This window comes from Colobus angolensis, unplaced genomic scaffold (genome assembly GCF_000951035.1).
Source record: "Colobus angolensis palliatus isolate OR3802 unplaced genomic scaffold, Cang.pa_1.0 Scaffold604, whole genome shotgun sequence".
NCBI classification, from domain to species: domain Eukaryota; kingdom Metazoa; phylum Chordata; class Mammalia; order Primates; family Cercopithecidae; genus Colobus; species Colobus angolensis.
In genome coordinates, this window is record NW_012119644.1 from 857,346 (window position 1) to 871,583 (window position 14,238).

At 37.5% G+C, this 14,238-nt stretch overlaps 1 long non-coding RNA gene across 1 annotated transcript in view; it reads right to left on the reverse strand.

Annotated features, from left to right (window-relative positions):
* Window positions 1-4,277: 4,277 nt before the first annotated feature.
* LOC105527045 overlaps window positions 4,278-14,238 on the reverse strand; it is a 215,457-nt gene continuing 205,496 nt past the window's right edge. Inside the window, exon 4 of the long non-coding RNA XR_001004185.1 lies at window positions 4,278-4,412. This is a non-coding gene — a long non-coding RNA (uncharacterized LOC105527045). The remainder of the gene's footprint in view (window positions 4,413-14,238) is intronic.

A 14,238-nucleotide genomic window follows, 5' to 3' on the forward strand; every position in this document is an offset into this window, starting at 1 on the left:
AAAAAAAAAAAAAAAAAAAAAAAAAAAGGGAGAGAAAGGAAGGAAGAAAAGGAACTGAAAGGGAAAGGAAGTGAAGACAAGAGAAAGAAAGAAAACAGATCAATCCAGCAAAATTTCATTTCAAGGGAATTTGAAGTCAGCAGTTCTATTCATAATCAAACAAGTTCAAAGACCAACTTGTTTCTATTAGTCATAAGATATCTTCTGTAATCTCATTGAATTATTTTATAGTGAACCCAACATTTGCATTTGTGCTTTAATAAAAATTACTGTCTGACTGTTTCTGCAGGCAAGTGAAGTGGAGAGATGAGTGGATTATATAGGGCAAACACCTTGAATTTCAATTAATATTAGCATAATTTAATTCTAGTGTTAAGATGACCTTGGCCCAAAGGACTGGGTGATTTTTTTAAGGGGCTTTTATTTTCACTTGAAGCCCCCACTCAGAAACTGCAAAATAATTTCTGTAGGATAGGTCAAAGCTTCCTACTGAAAAGAACACAATGCAGTACTTTAGGAAGAAATTTAACTGAAAGCAACAAGCGTTAACCACACAGTCCAAATATGCTGTGTAAATATCTCACAATGTCTCAGTCTCTTGGGTCTCTAAATGACTAGAGGTGACAGAACATTCTTCTCCCTACATTAGTGATGCCTCTGCCGTGTGACTTTCTTCTAACTGCTGACATAGAAAACTCTCCTGGTGCTTAGATGGCCATGTGGTGGTCATTTCTTACTCCCCTCCTTTTCCTTTCTTAGACGGCTGCAGAGTTTTCATTTAAAACTTTTAATCTTAGCAAAGGAAATAGCTCTTTATTTCCTATACTGCAGTTACATTAGTAAATGAATTAATAAAACAAACAAAAAACAAAACCACTCCCAAGCAGGGCATTTTTCTCTTCTGTCTTCCTCTTGTTACCAGTCTCATGGGCTAATCACCACCCCCAGTCCCAAGGGAAACTGCAATTTTCTAGTTATTTCTATTGCAGATCTGGAAGCCCTTCTCTTTACCACCCTTTGGCTGGGGAGCAGGAACAGACGTTCTTCTTTGCTTCAGGGTACTTTACCCTCAATATATTATCCAAATAAAAATCTAAGCAAGAGAAACAAAATCCAATGATTTCCATGTATAATAATAATATTTACTATTACCATCCCTTGGATGCAAAGATAAAGCCTCAGATTCACCATCTAATAGGGGCACATGCTTTTATTCTCAAGAGACAGAAGCCTAGATGTGTTATGCTAATCAGACCACAGTCCTCTTTGTTGGTTCCTTGCAAAGAACAACTGTGGACAATTTTAGGATGGTTTTTCATGAATGGGGTGTCCCATTACCATGAAAAACACTAAAGCTAGCTAGCTACCCACACAGCATAGATAGTAGCCATCTCTATGGTTAAACTAAAGAATCATGCTTAAATAAACTGAGCTACTTATTCACAGATAGGGTTGAATTGACTCTGGTTCACACTGTCCAAATTCATGAAGGAAAATTTCCATTTGCCTATGGAAATACAAACCTGTCTGATTTATAATTTGCAGTTGCCATCATGGCATAATATAAGCTTACAAAGTAGAGTTTGTTTGATATTCCAGATCTCTTCCAACCAAACCAATACATTAATGTTTCACTCTTTGCTGGAGTTTACTTTAAAAGCCTCCCTTTCTCTTCAACATTATCAATCTTTCTTACTCATCTCTGTTTAATAGGTTTAAGAACACCTTGGGCAATATTTGGATTACTATTATATTTCTTTTTAAATTATTCAGTTCATGCTCCAAGTAGAAAATTGGTAGCGTCTTTGTAAATTTATATTCATTTGATCCTTAAAGTTCTGTAACACAATAAACTTGGAACTAGGAAGTAGCATTATTCTGTTGGCATGTATGATTTGTTAGATGATCTAAGCCTATTTTGGAAGCATTTTGCAAAGCTTCAGTTAAAGGTTTTCATAACAAGTATATAATATACTAAAATTTAGGCCAAAATTTGTGCAGGAAGTTCTTAATAGGGTATGAAGCTAAAGCTAAATCAGATTTCTTGTTGTTTTAATCATATACTCCATTCTGACAGAGTTTTCTCTGTATATTCTGACAGGAAAAATTACTTCATTATGACAGTAACAAATGATATTTGTTATTTCCTGTTTTGCATCTGAAGAGGGGGAAGGGGTGGCCAACGTCACGTCATGACCTGTGCCAGCCATATTGTACATTTCTCCTGCTTTTTGTGAGATACAAATATATATATCATACAAAGGCTTTGCTTTTCTATTCAGAATTCCATGCTTAGAAGACCACAGACATGAAGTGAGAGTAAACAGCACAGTTTGAGTCCTGTGGCTGCTCTGGATGATCAAGTTGGAAGAAGTTGGACTGCAAGAAAGCAAATGCTGGTTGAACATGTGTATGATATAATTATACTCTAGGGAAATTATCCAAAGCACATAAGAATCAAATAGATTCACTTTAACAAATACAAAAACTCTGTTCAAATAAAAGCTTTCTGTGGCTTTGTAAGGGCTCATATTGGAAAAAATGGGGGAGGGGAATAGCTATTATATTTCACTCTGAAACTATATAACATAAGTAAATGAACAATAAAAGTGATAAATTGGGCAATAAAGAAGATTATAGAAATAATGCTTTCACATATCGGGCATTCATTAAATTGACTTCTCAAGGTAATTACTTTAACATTTCTACTTCTGATTCAGTATAGATTTTTGGATCATTAAATAAGATAGTAAATATTAAACATTTTTCAGGAAAATAATTTATGGCCTAACAAATTTTCCAACAGAAAATCACAATGTCGGACAACCAGACTAGCACTTTTTGTAGTCAATTTTTGGACTTAATTCTTCAAAACAATTTCAACAAATCTGTACTGCACACCAGCTATGCACTAAATATAGTGTGGTAAACTAGCACATTAATAGACATATGGCAATTATTTCAGGTACTCCTGTATTTCCAAGGGATTTTGTGGATATACTTTATACTTTATATAATAATGCTCTATGCATGATATAATAATTTCTTTGGGTATGAGGTTTTTATTCCCAACTAAAGTGTGATGGCACCATCACTGCCTCTAAGGAATGCACACCTTAAGAAGAAAAGCACATATACAACTAAATATCAACAAAGTACTATAAGAAGACAGATGATTCCACTGGGTGGCTATAGTCAATAATAACTCAATTTTACATTTTAAAATAACTAAAGGACTATAATTGGATGTTTTTAATACAAAGGATAAATGCTTAAGGGGATAGATACCCCATTGTCCATGATGTGGTTAGTTCACATTGCATGCTTGTATCAAAACATCTCATGTACCCTATAAATATATACACCTACTATGTACCCACAAAAATTAAAAATATTAAAAGAAAAAAAGAAAACACATAATTAATTCTTCCTGAAAAAGGTTTAAGAAAAAAAAAAAGGCTTTAAGAAAATGGTGTTTGATTTAGATCTTCAGAATATAGGAATTCACCCAACAGTGAGGTGAGTGAAAAACATCCAAGCCCAGAAACAGCATAAGGCAGACAGGCAGAAGCACGTGGCATCTACGCTCAATGATGGAGCCTTGCTACTCCAACAGAGGCTTGAGTGGAGGCATTGGCATCACCTGGGAGCTTGTTAGAAATGCAGAATCTCAAGCTCCATCCTTGAACTTCTGAATCAGAATCTACATTTTAACAATATTTCTAGGTGATTTGTATGCCCACTTGAGATGAAAACACACCAGTTTAGAGGGCTTTCATTGTTGGAGTGTTGGAAGTCCATGCAGCTGAAAAAGGTGGACAGAAACTAGATAGGGACACAACAAGACTACAATATTTAGAAGCCTGAAGTTCATCCCATAGCCATGGGTAAACCACCGAAAGTTTTGTGAAGAGCAGAATAATATTAAAAAAATCAACATTTTAGGATGCGAATGCTTTTAGAAAATAGCGAAGAAGAAAACTACCTAGGGTATTTTTGTAACAATTTAGATAAGAGATTATGATAAATCCCTGGCCTGAGACAATGGTAGTAAAAATGGAAAGAATGAGACATATTTCAGAGACATGCCACAAAAAGGATTGCCAAGATTTTATCATAACTGTAAGAGGACATATTAGAGAGGGAAGACTGAGAAAAGGACTCACTCTAGGAAGTGACTAGTTTCAAGATGAACTATAATATATTGCTGAAGGCAAAAGTAAGTGAAAGCTGTAAGAGCTATAAAGGGAAAGACACTTCAAAACTAGGATGCCAGATGGGTCAACGGTAATAACACCAGTCATTTATTCAGTCATTCATTTATTCAAAAATGTTTGTTAATTGTCTGGTAATTGCCAGTTTCTTATCAGCACTGAGGAAACTCTGAGTCTCTGTCCACAGGATCTCATGTTCTAGAAGAGATGGAAAACAAATAGGTAGATGAATGAATGAATATGCAATATTTCTTCAGGTGGAGATTAGAGTTAGTGTTTTTTTTTTTTTTTCTTTTTTTTATAGTATGGTAAGCTCAATAGAAGCTATTTTCATTTTTTTTTTCTTCTTTTGAGACTGGCTCTTGTACTATCACGAGGCTGGAGTGCAGTGGCATGATCATGGCTCACTGAAGCCTCAATCTCCTGGGCTCAAGCCATCCTCCCACCTCAGCCTCCCAAGTAGCTGAAACTACAGACTCATGCCACCACACCTGGCTACTCTTTTGAAAAAATTTTTTTCAGAGACGGGGTCTCACTATGTTGCTCAGGCTGATCTTGAACTTCCGGCTTCAAGTGATCCTTCTGCCTCAGCCTCCCAAAGTGCTTGGATTACAGGGGTGAGCCAGTGAACCTGGACTCAGAGGCCATTTTAAGTACAGAGGTCAGGAAAGGGCTCTGTGAGCATGGCCTTTCATGGCAAAGGAAAAAGGTGATGTATCTAGAACTGACTTGGGAAATTCAACTACTTTAAGAAAACATTTATTTTGTTTCACTGTTTTGCAGAAAAAAAAATGGAGTCAAAATTATTTTAATAATAACCAAGATGATAACTTACATTTCCATGACTTTCATAGTTTTATACTTTTATATATGTTATCACATGTGACTCATATAATCCTTTTGAAAGGGAGAGAGGACAACTTTTACAGATAAAAAGTCCAAGTTTAAAATAGGTGGGGTAACTTGATCAAGATTTCATATCTAAAAATTATGAGATCTTTTGATTTATAGATGAGTTAACTATTAAATGATTAATTATACAATAAAGTTTGTTAAGCTTACAAAAGAGAGAGACTCAGGCTACAGATCTAAAAATATGAACTTCTTTATGTTAGAGTAAAGATGGCTGCAATTTTTGTTTCTTTTTTCTTTTTTTTTTTTTTTTGAGACAGAGTCTCACTCTGTCACCCAGGCTAGAGTGCAACGGTGCAATCTCATCTCACTGCAACCTCTACCTCACGGGTTCAAGGGATCCTCCTGCCTCAGCCTCCCGAGTAGCTGGCATTACAGGCGCCCGCCACCACGCCCAGATAATTTTTGTATTTTTAGCAGAGACACGGTTTTACCATGCTGGCCAGGCTGATATTGAGCTCCTGACCTCATGATCTGCCTGCCTCGGCCTCCCAAAGTGCGGGGATTACAGGCATGAGCCATGGTGCCCGGCCTTCTATCCAGGAGTGAAGTCTAATTCCCATCCTTTTGTATCTGGGGTAGGTGTAGTTACTAAATTACAAATGAAATGTTGAGATGGTGATAAGATATACTTCATGACTAGGCTCCTTCGTAGGCTAGACCCACAGAAGCCTAGCAGCAGGATTCTGTCTCTCTAGCTAACATCACTCACTCTGGGGAAAAGCCAGCCATTATGTCAAAAAAAGAAAGAAAGAAAAAAGAAAAGTCTAAGCATTTTGAAATCCCCATGCCATGAGGAAGATCAGTGAGCTATGTGGGGAAGCTGCACACTTCCCCACAGTGTGGAAGTTGGACAAATATCCAACTTTTTCCAGCTACTCCAGCCATGCCAAGCCCCAATAATCCAAGACATGTGAGTGAAGATGCCTTCAGATGACTTTAGATTCGGCCACCTCTAGCTGCTATGTCATGGCAACCACATAAGAAATCCCTCATGAAAACTGCCCTGCTGTATCCGGTCAACCCACAGAACTGAGATAGTAATAAATTATTGTTTGATGCCATCAAGTTTTGGGGAAGTTTCTTACACAGCAATAGATACCCAGAATACCCATTATTTTTTAAAGGCATGCAATAGCATTAAAAACATAAATAAATGGATACTAACTGAGCAAAGGACTTTGAAATTAATTTTTTTCTTTCATAGGTATCACATTCTACCAACAACCACATAAACATCCACGTAATTCAAAGGATATTTTAAAAAGTAATGACTTTCATTTTGGATGCATAATGTGTTTTAGATGTAGTGCTCTGAGAAAACAATACAGCATCAAAGAGTGTTAAAACTAGAAGATGTCTTTCTTAGAAGCCATTAGTCTAATTCTCTCAATTTGCATATGAGGAATGAGAGAGAGAGAGAGAGAATGAGAAATTCCATTATTTACAGAAATTCATGCAAACCTTGTGAAAAACCGTGAAAACCCAAGGCCTTTGGACTCATGTTTTCCTCTCTCAGAAGATGTTTTAAAAATCAGTATTCAACAGATGAATGAAATTGGCATAGTATTATTTGACTAGTAATTAAATTTTATATTGTTAGATGAATCCAAGCTTTAGAAAATTAGACCTAAGTCTTCAACTCCAAAAGCAATACTATTTGTTTTTCTGATGTTCTGTACAATATTGCATGGCAATTTAAAAACAAATGTGTTTAGAAAAAAACTCATCAATAGGAAAAAAAATCAGAAGATTGGTTGCCTGTAGGGTGGAATGGAAATTGACTAGATGGGCACAAAAGTACTTTCTAAGGTGATGAAAATGATACATATATTTTAATTGAATTATAGGTTACATGGGTGTATATATTTACAAAACTCATGGAACTGTTTTCTTAAGATCTGAGCATTTCACTGTATATAAATTACTCCTTAATTTAAAAAAATAAGAATTAAAAAGAGATTTTTCTCCTTCACAAGAGAAAATAACTTATCAACAGTTGGTTTGCCAATAGTGTAGACGGTTTGTGTCTATTTAACTTACCTCTTTCTCTGTTTTCCAATTATGAAATGGATGGACAAAGTCAATGGTATGTACATCTGTGGTCAGAAAACAAAGTAAAGCTAACAAAGCCACTCAGAAGCTAAACATATGTGACCACAAAACATATGAGTTAAAAAGGGTCTGATAAATTATCTAATCCAATTTTTTTTATTTTGTAGATAGCATTGGCCTTGCTAACACATTTAATAAACAGTGGTGCTTTTAAAAAACTTGATGGTAAATGAAGATGTTGAGCCATTATTTGCAGAGGAGAAGCTCACTTATCCAGCAGAATTAGATCAGTACATAAGAATGAGTTAAAGCTGGTATTCAAAAGGAAGAGAGGAAAATGGCAGATAGGAGACAGGACTAATGTGAAGCTCCCACTTGGACAAACAGAACAGCACCTGGAGACGCACATCATGAACCTTTGCTCCAAGAACTACAGCAGGAACATAACAGGAAAACTGAAAGAATTCACAGACCCTTTGAAAGAAGACGCTTGCTGCTGCAAACTTCAAGAGAGCTGAAAAACTGTGAGTTCTCAAAGTGTGAAGAGGGGGAAATGTCTGCCTCTGAACACACATCCCCACTGGGGAACCTAAAAATCCAGATCATGAGAGAAAGATGTAACCTTACCTAGAGCAGAAACAGATTCAGAGAGCCAAACAAAATATGAAAGTAGAAGAAGCAGCGGGAAGAGCCCTGTAGGCACTCCTGGTCCCACGCTCGAGCCCAGGGAAGCCATCCCTGGCTTTATCTCACAGTAGCCCTTAGGGAGGAAGCCAGCAGAACAGGGGAGAGGCCACAGGTTGAAGAAAGCTTCTAGCTGAGCTTTAATAATTTTTGACTGAGCACAGATTTTCTGAGCAGAATCCAGGGAAGTGAATGGGAAGTGCAGATAGGAGTGCAGAAGCCACTGCTGACAGTGTGGGAAGTTAGGAGGGAAGAGGTCTGAGAGCCCTACTTGCTTTCTCAGCGGGGAAGCTCATAGCCTGGGGCAAGATTTCAGCCCTGCACAGCTTCCTGGTGGGGCACAGCAGGAGGGAGAGTGGCCTTGCTGACTGTGTGGGAGCAGTGTGAGGCCTGTCGCTGCTGGCTTTCCCACACTTCCCTGGTGACTGGTATGATGCAGAAGAGGCAGCTATAACCCCCTTGGAACATAACTTCACTGGCCTGAGAAGCACCCCCCATCCCCCACAGTGTCCGCAGCAAGCCCTGCCCCAGGTGAGGTTTTGTTCAGACCCACCTAACCCTGCCCCAACCTGATGGTTTACTGCCCTGGTAGACAAAGACAAAAGACAAAAATTCTTGGGAGCTCTATGGCCCTGCCCATCACCTGAGAAACCCAAGCACTTATTCTAGCCAACATAGGGCAAGCTTGTATTTCCTCTCTACTACCGCAGTTGGTGCTCTCTTGAAAGCACCACCTCCTGGCTGGAGGCCAACCAACTCAAGCCATTACAGCAACTCATAAAAGAACAACCCTGCCCCAAGAAAGGAGAAAACAACAGCTAATTTCACTGCCTGCAACATCCTGGCTAATCAGAGGTCCTGAGTCCGTCCATGTGACAACTTGACTGCTAGCATAACCAGCATTTGAATAAAACCAGCACACTGAACAAAACTACAACCCAGGAATTCCAAAAAGTCAACTTTACTCCCTGCCACCTCCACTGGAGTAGGTGCTGGTATCCATGGCTGAGAGACCCAAACGTGAATCATATAACAGGATTCTTTGCAGACATTCCCCAGCAACAGTCCAGAGCCCAGTAACTCCACTGGGTGGGTAGACTCAGAAGGGCAATAACAATTACTGCAGTCCAGCTCTCAGGAAGAATCATTCCTAGGGGAAGGGAGAGAGCACCACATTAAGGGATCACCGCTTGGGACATAAAAATCTGAACCGCAGCCCTTGAGTTCCAAATCTTTCCACTGAAACAGTCTACCCAAATGAGAAGGAACCAGAAAAGTAATTCTGGTAATATGAAAAAAAAAGATTCTATAACACTCCAAAAGATCACACTAGCTAAACTAAGAACTCTCTGAATTGCCAAATGAAGAATTCAGCAGGTTGATTATTAAGCTACTCAAGGAAGTACTAGAGAAAGGTGAAAATCAACTTAAAGAACATTAAAAAACAATCTAAGATATGATTGAAAAGTCTTTAGAGAAATAGATATAAAGAAAAGACAATCACAACTTCTAGAAATGAAAGATACCCTTAGAGAAATACAAAATACACTGGAAATTTTCCACAATGGAATCAAGTGGAAGAAAGAACTTCAGAGCTCAAAGACAAGCCTTTTGATTTAACCCAATCCAACACAGACAAAGAAAAATGCATTTTTAAAAACTGAACCAAAGCCTCTAAGAAGTTTGAGATTATGTTAAATGACCAAACATAACAATAGCTGGTGTTCACGAGGAAGAAAAAAAAAATTTCATGTTTGGAAAACTTATTTGAGGAAATAATCAAGGAAAACTTCCCTGGGCTTGCTACAGATCTAGACATTCAAATACCAGAATCTCAAATAATACCCAGGAAATTAATCACAAAAAGATCATCACCTGGGCACATAGCCATCAGGTTATCTAAAGTCAAGACAAAGGAAAGAATCTTAAGATCTGTGAGGCAAAAGGTAACTTATAAAGGAAAACTTATCTGATTAACAGCAGATTTCTCAGTAGAAACTCCCAAGCCAAAAGGGACTGGAGTCCAATCTTTAGCGTTCTCAAACAAAATAATTGCCAGCCAAGAATTTTATATCCAGAAACCTACGCTTCATAAATGGAGAGATAAAGTCTTTTTCAGACAAATGCTGAGAGACTTTGCCACTACCAAGCCAGAACTACAAGCAATGCTAAAAGGAGTCCTAAATCTTGAAACAAAACCTGGAAATACACAAAAATGGAACCTCCTCAAAGCAAAAATTTCACAGAGCCTATAAAACAGTAACACAATGAAACACACACACACACACACACAATGTATTCAGGCAACAACTAGAATGATGAATAGAACAGTACCTCACATCTCAGTACTAATATTGAATGTAAATGATTTAAATGCCCTGTTTAAAAGATACAGAATGGCAGAATGGATAAATTCCACCAACCAAGTATCTGCTATCTTCAAGGGACTCACCTAATGCATAAGGACTCACAAAGACTTAAGGTAAAAGGATGGAGAAAGATATTGCTTGTAAATGGAAACCAAAAGTGAGGAGGAGTAGCTATTCTTATATGAGATAAAATAGGCTTTAAAGCAACAACAGTGAAAAAAGATAAAAAACATTATATAATTATAAAAAGATTAGTCCAACAGGAAAATATCACAATCCCAAATATATATGCACCTAAGAGTGAAGCTCCCAAATTTATAAAACAACAACTACTAGACCTAAGAAATCAGTTAGACGGCAACACAATAATAGTGGGGGATTTCAATACTCCACTGACAATACTAGACAGGTCATCAAGACAAAAAGTCAACAAAGAAACAATGGACTTAAACTATAACACAGACAAATGGACTTAACATTTATTTACAGAGCATTCTACCCAACAACTGTAGAATATACATTCTATTCATCAGCACCTAGAACATTCTCCAAGATAGACCATATGATAGGCCACAAAAAACTCTCAATAAATTTAAGAAAACTGAAGTTATATCAAGCACACTCTCAGACCACAGTGGAATAAAAATTGAAAATTAACTCCAAAAAGAATCCTCAAAACTATACAAATACATGGAAATTAAATAAGTGGCTCCTGAATGATCTTTGGGACAACAATGAAATCAAGATGAAAATTTAAAAATTCTTTGAACTGAATGATAATGGTGACATGACCTATCAAAACCTCTGGGATATAGCAAAAGCAGTGCTAAGAGGAACGTTCATAGCATTAAATGCCTACATCAAAAGCTTGAAAAGGCACAGGTAGACAATCTAAACTCACATCTTAAGGAAGTAAAGAAACAAGAACAAATCAAACACAAACCCAGCAAAAGAAAAGAAATAACAAAGATCAGAGCAGAACTAAATGGAACTGAAGCAAAAAAATACAAAAGATAAATGAAACAAAAGCTGGTTATTTGAAAAGGTTTTTGAAAGTCAATAATTAAACAAGAAGAGAGAGGATACAAATAAGCTCAATTAGAAATAAAACAGGAGATATTAAAACTGATACCACAGAAACAAAAAATCATTCAAGACTGTGGACACCTTTCTGCACACAAATTAGAAAACCTCGAGGAGGTGAATAAACTACTGGAAATACACAACCCTCCCAGATTAAAGCAGGAAGAAACAGAAACTCTGAACAGACCAATAACAAGTGGTGAGATTGGAACAGTAATAACAACATTGCCAACAAATAGGGCCAGGACCAGATGGATTCACAGCTGAATTCTATTAGACGTTCAAAGAGGAATTGGTACTAATTTCTACTGAAACTATTACAAAAGATAGAGGAAGAGAAAATCCTCCCTAAATCATTCTATGAAGCCAGTATCACCTTAATGCCAAAGTCAGGAAAGGACATAACAAAAAAGAAAACTACGGACCAATATCCCTGATGAATATAGATGCAAAAATCCTCAACAAAATACTAGGTAACAGAATCTAATAGCATATAAAAAAAAAAAATACACCATAACCAAGTGGGTTTCACACCAGGGATGCAGGGATGGTTTAACATATGCAAGTTAATAAATGTGATACACCATATAAACAGAAGTAAAAAAGAAAAATCATATGATCATCTCAACAGATGCAGAAAAAGCATTTGGCAAAATCCAGCATCACTTTATGATTAAAACCTTCAGCAAAATCAGCATAAAAGTGACATACCTTAAAGTAATAAAAGCCATCTATGACAAACCCACAGCCAGCATTATACTGAATGGGAAAATGTTGAAAACATTTCCGCTGAGAACTGGAACAAGACAAGGATGTTCACTTTACAAAATCAATGTATACAAATCAGTAGCACTTCTATACATCACCAATGACCAAGGTGAGAATCAAATTAATAACTCAACCACTTTTTCCACAGCTCCAAGAAAAATAAAATACTTAGGAATATACCTTACCAAGAAGACGAAAGATCTCTACGAGGAAAACTACAAAACACTGCTGAAAGAAGTCATAGATAACACAAACAAATGGAAACACATTCCATGTTCATGGATGGGTAGAATCAATATTGTGAAAATGACCATACTGCCAAAAGCAATCTATAAATTTAATGCAATCTCCATCAAAATACCAACATCATTCTTCACAGAACTAGAAAAAACAATCCTAAAATTCATACGAAACCAAAAAAGAGCCCTCATAGCCAAAGCAAGACTAAGCAAAAAGAACAATCTGGAGGCATCACATTAACGGACATGAAACTATACCACAAGACTATAGTTACCAAACAGCATGGTACTGGTATAAAAATAGGCACCTAGACCAATGAAACAAAATAGAGGACCCCGAAATAAAGCCAAATACTTATAGCCAGTGGATCTTTGACAAAGCAAACAAAAACATAGAGAAAGGACACCCTATTCAACAAATGGTGCTGGCATAATTGGCAAGCCACATGTAGAAGGATGCAACTGTATCCTCATTTGTCACCTGATGCAAAAATCAACACAAGGTGGATCAAAGACTGAAATACAAGACCTGAAACCATAAAAATTCTAGAAGATAACATTGGAAAAACTCTTCTAGACACCAGCTCAGGTGTTCATGACCAAGAACCCAAAAGTAAATACAACAAAAACAAAGATAAATAAATAGGTTGGACTTAATCAACTAAAAAGTTTCTGCACAGCAAAAGACAATCAGCAAAGTAAACAGACAACCCACCGCATGGAAGAAAATCTTCTCAAACTATGCATCCACAAAGGGCAAATACCCAGAATCTACAAGGAATTCTGACAAACCAGCAAGAAAAAAAAAAAAAAAAAATCCCACGAGAAAGTTGTATTGCTCAGCCACAAGAAGGAACGAAATAATGGCATTCGTAGCAACCTGGATGGAGCTGGAGACCATTATTCTAAGTGAAGTAATTCAGAAATGAAAAACCAAACACATAGTCTTCACTTATAAGTGGGAGCTAAGCCTTGAGGACACAAAGGCATAAGAATAATATAATGGACTTCAGGGACTTGGGGGGAAGGGTGGGGATAGGGTGACAGATGACGGACTACACATTGGGTACAGTGCACACTACTTAGGTGATGGGTGTGCCCAAATCTCAGAAATCACCACTAAAGAATTTATCCATGTAACCAACCACCACCTGATCCCCAAAAAAACTATTAAAATAATTTTTAAAAAGGAAGAGTGGTAAGCATTTTAGTTTAACTAAAGTGTAAATTTGGTTTAGACATTCATTTATTTTTAGTCTTTTGATGAAGGACCACAGCCTTCCCCACCTGGCAAGTGGGTATGCTAGTTGGACAGTTGCATAAATTGTGGTGGATAAAGAGAGGCAGGATAGCACAGTGGGAAGGGAAAAGGCTCTGAACAAAGCTACTGTGTTCTCAATCTCAGTTCTGCCACTTGCTAACTGTGTGACTTTTAGGAAGTTGCATAGCTTCTCTGTGCCTCAGTTTCCTTATATGTCAAATGGGACATTACTTACCATGCACAGTAGTTATGAGGATGAAAAATCCTTAGAACAGCACCTGACTCATTGAAAGTGCCAGATAGTAGTTTATTAAATAGAAATAAACAGGCCAGGCATGGTGACTCACACCTGTAGTCCCAGCACTTTGGGAGGCCAAGGTGGGGGAATTGCTTAAGGCCAGGAGTTCAAGACCAGCCTGAGCAACATGTTGAAACCCCAGCTCTACCAAAAACACAAAAATTAGCCAGCTGTGGTTCTGCGTGTCTGTAGTCCTAGCTACTTGGGAGGCTGAGGTGGAAGAATCATCTGAGCATGGGAGGTGGAAGTTGCAGTGACCCATGATTGTGACACTGCACTCCAGCCTTGCTGACAGAGGACATCCTGTCGGAAACGAAAGGGAAGGGAAGGGGAGGGGAGGGGAGGAGAGGGGAGG